Source organism: Hypanus sabinus, chromosome 5, assembly GCF_030144855.1.
Source record: "Hypanus sabinus isolate sHypSab1 chromosome 5, sHypSab1.hap1, whole genome shotgun sequence".
Classification (NCBI taxonomy): Eukaryota; Metazoa; Chordata; class Chondrichthyes; order Myliobatiformes; family Dasyatidae; genus Hypanus; species Hypanus sabinus.
In genome coordinates this window covers 35802765-35811442 of record NC_082710.1, presented here as the reverse complement: position 1 = coordinate 35811442, position 8678 = coordinate 35802765, and positions in this window count along the sequence as shown.

Genomic DNA, 8678 nt, shown 5'->3' with positions numbered 1-8678 from the left:
TAGTGATGGCAGAGCCCAGTGAATCAGACTAGTTGAAGGGTCTCAAGCCAAAACATGGAATGTCCATTTCCCTGACCTGCTGAATTTCTACCAAATTTTTCTGTGCTGTCTGAAATGTTTCCATGGCTGCAATGCAGAGCTGTTAGTTGAAATGCTGATCTTGTACTATCACAAAGTCATTTGGAAATAATTTGAAAGAATTATTGCAACATTGTGCAGCTCAGTGATGAGATCACATTTGGAATATTGTGTGCAGATTTGGGCATTCTTCCTTCAAAATGATGTTTATGAATTGGAAAGGGTTCAGAGAACCACAGCAAGGATAATTCCAGAACTTCGGGCTTTCAGTTATGGGGAATGCTTACAGAGTAGAACCTGTTTTAACTGGACACGGAACAGCTTAAGGGAAAATGAACTACATCTTTAGAATGTTCAGAAGCATAAATAATTGTAAGTATTTGACTTGGACTGTGTGAGCACAGAATTGTAGGTCATGAGTTTAAACGAACACATCTTAAGCAAAATAAAAAAAAGTTTGTTTCTTTCTCAGAGGAAGGAAATAGTCACCCAACCAAACTATGTTGATTTAATTCCTCAAAAATTACCTGCGAAATCAATGAAGCTGAGTTCAGAGCTGGAGATTGTCTGTTCAGCTGCAGGCTAGGAAAGTCAAATATTCCAAGTGGGAGTGGAAGCGGGAGCTAGAACCAACCGAGATTCAGGTTCAGCTTCAGACTTATTTATCACATGTGCTGTTAGCATACAATGAAAAGCGTCATTTGTGTTAAAAAGTCAATACACCTAAGGATATGCTGAAAGTGGCCCACAAATGTCACCACACATTCCAGTGCCAACGTAGCCTGGCAGAACAACACAGAGCACAGCAAAAAAGAACACACCAAGCAATAAAAAACAACAGCAAAACAAACCCATTTTCACTCTCCCCACCCACACATATGACAATTCTCCAACTGTACAGGCCTCCAGTCGCTTTAACTTCCGGACTTCAAACCAACCTCCAGGCTTCAAAACTTGGTATCAACCTACTTGATAGTAGGTTCCCAACTCCTACTTGTGCGATGATGCACCATCAATAACTCTCTGAGACGTGGGGCGGGATATCGGCTTTTATTGACTGGAAGAAAGAACAAGCAGCAATTGACCACCATGCTACATCCTGGAGACTGAGGGCAGGGCCTCAGGCCTCAAACACCTTTATACCGCGGTGGGTCTGTGGGAGGAGCCACAGGAGCAGCCAGCCGGTGGGGGGGGGGGGTGGGTGCGCGTGTCCAGACAGTTATATGTAGTTCACCACACGCAGACATCCCATCATGAAACCCACTGGCTTAGGACAGCCTGTCATCTTTGTCTGTCCACATCCTGGCCTTCGAACACAGAGAGGAGACATGGCCTGCAGCTGTCCTTTGTCATTGTAGGTGTGGAGAGGCCTATGCTGCTGGAGTTTGAATGCAGAGAGCAGAGCAGAGGCTTCAACTCAAACTCCACCACATCGCTGTCCCTAAACACCCCTCCCTGTCCCCAAATCCATCCCTACGAACCGCAGAACAGAATAAATATTAAATGTGTAATCACCAATAAATATTCTTGTGTTTCAGCTTGAATGTTATTATAATGGAATTATATTTGAAACAAGTTAAATTGGGCTGAACAATACACAATAATTATTTTCAATATTCTATTGATTGATACAACAGCTACAGTCAATAATGACTTAACAGTGTCCTATCTGTTCTATGAATGATTTCTGGTAAAAAAAAAGTGTTTCTATGGCTGGTTGGTGTAGAAATACAGTGGATTTCATTTAATCAGGGCAACAGCTTATTTGAGACAATTCTTAAAGAACAAAAAACTCATCAAGAAAATAACCAGGATTCTTATTGTTTATTTGGGACACTCCGCCACTTTTTAGGGACAGGAAATTGTTGCCAATCAGTTCTTAACTAGTGTCAGTCACAAGGAAGAGTAAAATAGTTTTTAAATAGCGTCAGTTGTATGTATTTGTCTTCAAAAAGCAGTGATTTTTGTCACTGATAGTTGGCGAGAAATAAGCAGTAAGACAACTCAGAACTGTTTTGGTCACTGTGGTTTCAAGCATTCAGGTTTGGAGATGCCGGAGACAGTCAAGAGAAAAGAGAAACAATTTCACTGTTTCAACAAGTTTGAAACTATGAAGAATTGGAAGGGATCAATCCGAAGTTACAATTAAAATGAATATTTGGAGGATGCATTTGTTGACAGCATTGTATGAAGGGGGTCCATTATTTGCACTGGGTGTCTGCACTGACTTTGATAATTTACAGTTAACAGAACGTGATGCAGATAAATTTCTCCATTTATAAGTATTGGGAACTAACATTCAGGTTTATAGTACTGTAGTAGTGTTGGTAGTGTTCTAATTTGTTCTGTATTTCATTTCAATACATAATTTTTTCTCATTTTTTTCTTTGTTATACATTTTCAATTGTTTCCATGAACCTTCAGCTAATTGGGGTAACTGCTTAATTGGTCCAAAATGTACTGGGCCCAATGTGTCTCAATTAACTGGAAACCACTATATCTGCATCAGACAATTACTTTTTTTTACAAGCTGAAGAGCTTATGAATGTAAACGTTTGTGAATGAAACATACGAGAGTTACTTTATGTGCTTAACAGGAGCTGTAGCCCTTCCATTGTGACAAACCAAAAGCAGTCACTTTACACTGATGTCGTGATATCAGACACCATCTTTTAAAGTGAACACAACAACACAAAGACAATGTTTCGGAATTATGTAGAACAGTTTCTTTTATGAACAATATGTTTCATCTGTATTCCGTTACATTACCTTCCACAGGCTAGCCCAGAATTCATCAAAACTGTCATTGTGAGTCTGTCCGGAGCTCGTACGAGCCACTTGGCTCAGGTCCCATGTGCCTTGTTTGAAGTAAAACAGCAGATGCCTCTGGCCCATCCAGGGGTGTGCTGACTGGCATGTAGTCATGTTGTGATGTAAGGTTTATGTAGTGGGCCAGCTTAAGACATTCCACAGAAATACATTCAGGTTTACCCTTCCTATCTACTATAAAAGTCTTCTGGCCCAGTTCCAAAATGCGGAATGGTCCATCGTGGGGGGTGGGGGGAAGGCTTAATGGGGTGTTGATGTGCATCATGGTTGACACAAACAGACGAGGTAGAACGTAGGTTGACTGGGACTCAAGAGAGCTGTACACTATAATGGGAGATAGGAATTGGTGTAAAAGTATTGAGTTTACTGATAAGGGCGGAATGCTGCTGAGATGCTAACAAGGCAGTCGTGACATCAGGAATACAATTGCCTGGCACCTCAGAGGCTGTCTGTACACCAGTCCTACAGTGGAGGAATGCATGTCTTCTCTTAAAGCTTTTCTTACCCCCAGCAGCAGCAGCCATGGACGAAGATCATGCCAATGCTCGTCTGCCAGTTAGACCTTCAGAGCAGGCTTTAAGGAATAGTGCTCACACAGGCCACTGGACTGTGAATGATACGCCACAGGGTTTAACACTGAGGTACTGGGTCACTGCAGCTCAGAGGTCCGATGTGAATCGGGGGCTGCGGTTGGAAGAAATGTACCGAGCAACCCAGGCGTTGGTGAGTGTCTGAGCCACATCCACAGCCATCATTGATGCTACAGGGACAACCTCCAGCCACCTGGTGGTATGATCCACAGTGGTCAGGAGATGCATGAAGCCTCGTGAGGTGGGTAGGGGGGAGCGACCAACCAGGTCCATATTGACATGGTGAAACCGTAGCTCAAGGAGCTCGAAAAGTGCCGAAAGTGCCTGAATGTGATGTTTAACTTTCATCTGTTGACACAACATGGGCTGTATTCCAGTCTTGCACATCCCTAAGGCCATGCCACACAAACTTTAAAGTGACTTTAGAGTCTCTGTGAGAACTTCCTGCCCAGATAGAAGAGGCCATGAATGGAGTTAAAAACAGTATGCCACCATTTTTTAGGCACTTTGGGGCAAGGGTGATTGGCTGAGATGTCGCTCAGGAGAGAAACTCCTGCATCTCCAAATTTAACATCAGCCATCTGCAGGCCTTTGACTACTGTTCTGCAAGCCTGGACCTCTGGATTAGTAGCTTGGTTGGCTGCTGTGCCAGCATAGTCAACCCCAATGCATATGGCATCGAAGTCAGGCCTTGAAAGGCATGCAGCCCCAATGTTACTTCCTCCTTCAATGTCAGTTGTGAATTCTGAAATGTAGGCCAGGTGGCATTGCTGCAGTGCAGACCAAGGGTCCCTTGCTTTGGACGTTATGTGCACGAGGGGTTTGTGGTCAAAGAACACTGTGAAATGCTGACCCTCCAGTAGAAAATGAAAATGGTGATCATCCAGATAGAGTCTTAGAAGTTCACGGTCATACATGTTGTATCTCCTCTTGGGGAGTGGGGGAGGAGGTGGAGGGATGGGCAGAGCTACTGGCTGAAGAAGGTGATTGGCTGCCACACATCTTCAACCAACTATTCGTGCACAGCACCCACAGCATAGTCTGAGGCATCAGTAGTGTGATGGGTGTGTTGGGGAGAGGATGTGCCGGTAAGGTTGTGTTTGAAAGAGCTCATTTAGGGTCATCAAATGCTCTGGTCATGTTTGTTGATGACAAGGATGCAATTAGAGGCACTGCCTTTAAAGGCACTCTACAAGGGGAGCACAGGTTCAGCAATTTGTGGAATGAAATGATGGGAGAAATTCCACCGTGCCCAAAATCTCTTGCAGTGCTTTAGTAATGTGTGGCAGTGGAAAGTCCATAATAGGGGTGAATTTTGATGGTAGGGGTGTCTGTGGTGATGCGGTGACCAAGAAAGTCAATAGTAGACAACCCAAACAGTTTCTTAGCAGGGTTAATAATCAGCCTATTTTGGCTTAAGTGCTTGAAAAGTGTGTGGAGATATGCTAAGTATTAGGTTTTGTGTGCGTTGGTGACAAGTATATCGTCCAGGTAAACAAAAAGAAAATTTAAGTCTTTTAGCACACAGTCCATTAGACGCTGGAAAATCTGTGCTGCATTCTTCAGCCTAAATGGTATGCATGGAACCTCAAGTAGGCTAAACGGGGTTATAACAGCAGTTTTTGGAATGTCCTCAGTGCATCCAGGGACCTCATAGTAGCCCCTGGCCAAGACCACCTTAGAAAAAATTATCCTTATGGCTAAACCAGTCAAAATTCTTGCTATGTGGGACCAGGTAATGATGAGAGGTGGTGGCTTTGATATGGTGGTGGTAAGCGCTGCATGGGCAGCAACCACCATCGAGCTTAGGGACCACGTGGAGGGGTAAAGCCCAATGGCCATTCAACCTGCTTACAATGCCAAGCATTTCCATGTTAGCAAACTCGGGCTTTGTGCTGGCCAGCTTTTCTGAGTCTATGTGCATGTGGATGGACGAGCCAGTTGTGGAAATGTGGAGCACGCCCCCATGCTTTGTGACTGTAGTGGAGAATGTGGGCTTGTTGAGGTTTGGGAATGAATTCACATGGTGGTGCATGCACTAGACAGCGTCTTTGTGGGGTAATTACTGGGAATACGGGGTAACAACCCAAAGCCCCAAAATCTTTTGCATCCACAATCCAGCAGTTCTTAAAATCTACTACAGACCTTTGTTGAACAAGAAATCTGCTTCAAGCAGAGGTCTAGCAACTTTCGTCTAGACAAAGGTCCATGTGTAGCATTGTCCACTGAAGTACAGCGTCATGCACCATGTCCCATTAGTCTAAATGTTGCTGCCATTTGCAGCCTCCAGCAAAGGTCCGTCGCTCTCTGCCTTATAATTAATAGGCGATGCTGGCAGCACACTCACCCGAGTGCTTGTGTCACACAGGAAGTGTCACCCTGAAAGGGTGTCCATAGTGAACAACAAAGGACCCTGGCAGCTGGAACCCACGGTGTTCTCAGACCTCCAATGTCCCAATATGTTGGCATTGTCGAAGCTGCATGGCATTTTGCACTTCTTGGTCTTCGTGTTGAAGTGGGCAGGGCAAAAACATAGGCGTGGCATTGTCTGGTTCAGATGGGAAAGGAGGGGGAGCGATGCACCCCTGGCTGGCTGAGTGTAGGCTATCAGCCATTTTAGCAAGCTCCCTATAGTCCTTCATGGGTGTATTAGCAAGGGCTGTGTGGACTTGATGAGGCATTTGTTATGTAAACAATTCTTTAAAAATAAAACAAATGGTGATTGCCCAGGAGAGATAGCATGTGGTCCATTAGTTATATAGGCTGAGCACCAACCAGTCTGGGCAAGGAGAGCAACTGTCTGGCGCCTCAGAGTCAGGCCATCCAAAACCTGTAATAGGTGAGTTTTCAGGGTGACATATTTATCACATGCTGGTAGGTTTTCCAGTACACTCAGCACTCTGGTTGCAGTGAAACTATTTCATGGTGCTACAATGTAGTAAAATTTGGTATTGTCCACGGTGATTTCTCACAGTGCTCACACTTGATCAAACTAGGTGGGAGCACGCTACTCCCAAAACTCCAGCAGCTTCAAAGCAGCTGCGTTGGTCGACCTGTTGTTGAGTAACACTGGGGTGGTCCAAGAGCATCGAGGTCACCAATGCAGGATTTTGCGAATAAAACATCTGGGATCTTAACAAACCCTGCAGACTTACATTACAAATGAACCAAAAACAGTTGCCGTATGCTGGTGTCATTCCGTCAGACACCATCTCTCAAAGGTTACACAACAACTCAATGATGGTGTTTGTGAATTATGTAGAATATCTTCTATTGTGAACAATAAATGTCATCTATCATCCATTACATTATTCTATGTGAACCCATTTTTCTCGCCAAGGCAAGAAAACAAATCGCAGAATCTAAGCATCGGGAAAAGAGTAATATTTAATAAATGCATGAAATTGTGTTGAAAATTTCAGCTAAAGACCAGATCTGCAAATCAACAACACTGTAGCCTATAGAGCAGGAGTTCCCATCCCATGGATCATGGAATCCCCATTTAATGGCAGGGAACCACAGAACAAAAAAGCTCAGGAACCCCTTTCGTAGATTAAGTAAACATTACACATAATTGAAAAGATCAAGTAGTTGATTCTGAGAATCATATGTTTAAAATAACCTGGATCAAAATAGTTTCAGTTTATGTAAGTTTTTCTCCTTGTGATTACCTAATTATATCCAATTATTATAGCTCATTTTGAGATATTTCATCATAATTACAAAGGACCTGTTGATGAAATGTTAGTTGTGTGTCATGCAAATGATATCAATAGCACATATATTTTAATTATTTGAAACAGAACAATATTAAATGTAATTGATTTACATCAATTAAAAACAATAGAATTTTAATGTTTATTATTAAATTAATAATATAATAATGTAAGAATAGAAGTATTACATTTTACTATAATACTTATTATTCTGACTCCAAGAGGACCACAGGCTTGTGGTAGGTCTTGGAGGTTTGCATGCCCCAGTGATCAGGAGAGCTATGTTGGCTGGAGTTAGGGCCTTGTGCTTTGGCTCTTGGCAGGGTCACCCATGCCAAACAGGTCAAAGGACAGAGGCCAAACTAAGGGTGGTCCACTGGTCTTCCAGGTTTGGGGGTCCAACATGAAGCTAACAATCCTGAAAGGTCAAAAAACAATTGTTAAGGAAAGAGCAGTGAATAATCCTTCTATACAGACAGAGATGGAGGACAATCATTACTGCCCTAATTGCCAGCGACATAACAGGCAGTAAGTAAGTCAATATTCTGAGTTTTTTCTAAACCTGAAATCAGTACAATGTTAATATTTGTTCTGTAATTTAAATACACATTATTATATATCAGCTTCAGACAAATGAGGTTTTTTTAAAAGGATGTATCCTTCTGAAATCACAGAAATTCTTGTTGTTATTCTGTTTTGGATGCTGTACGCAATTCTAATTCCTAGAGTATCACTTCTGTAATTCCACATCATTGCTTGAGCCTGTTCATATTCAAGTTCAAGTTTGTCATTTCAACTGTACGCACATACACCGCCAAACAAAGGAATGTTCCTCCAGACCAAGGTGTGCAACACTGCACATACAATTCATAAACAACACATAAAGTACTATTACCACAAATAAATTTTAAAAAATGAGGTACATGTGTAACTCAACTTAAAAGTAAACAGTATAATGCTACTGGTGCTTCATACATAATGAGACTCTGGTAGCGGAAGAGAGTTCAGTAGTGTCACACACAGCCTTGGTGAAGATGCTGTTCCATCTTAAGAGTCTTTGTCGGAATGCTACAGTACCTCCTGCCTGATGGTAGGGGGTCAGAGATTGTTGGACGAATGGGGGCCATTATTAACAATGCTCAGGGCCCTGCGTAGGCAGCACTCCTGATAAATATCTCTGGTGGGTGGAAGAGAGATGCAGAAAATCCTTTCAGTTGTCTTCATAATCCTTCATAGAGTCTTGCAGTCAGATGCTTTGCAATTTCAGACAGAATATGTTATATGTTCCACCATTTAAGAACAAGCTTTAGATTCTATCAGATCAAGAGCTCAAATCCTCACTGTACTCATGTAGACCTACCTGCAAGTCATGCAAAGATTTAAAAGTGGGTCAACAGTTTGCATTGTTTGGACTGTCAATGATCATTCCTCAGTCTCCATCTGTGTTCTTGCATGGGCATTGGAC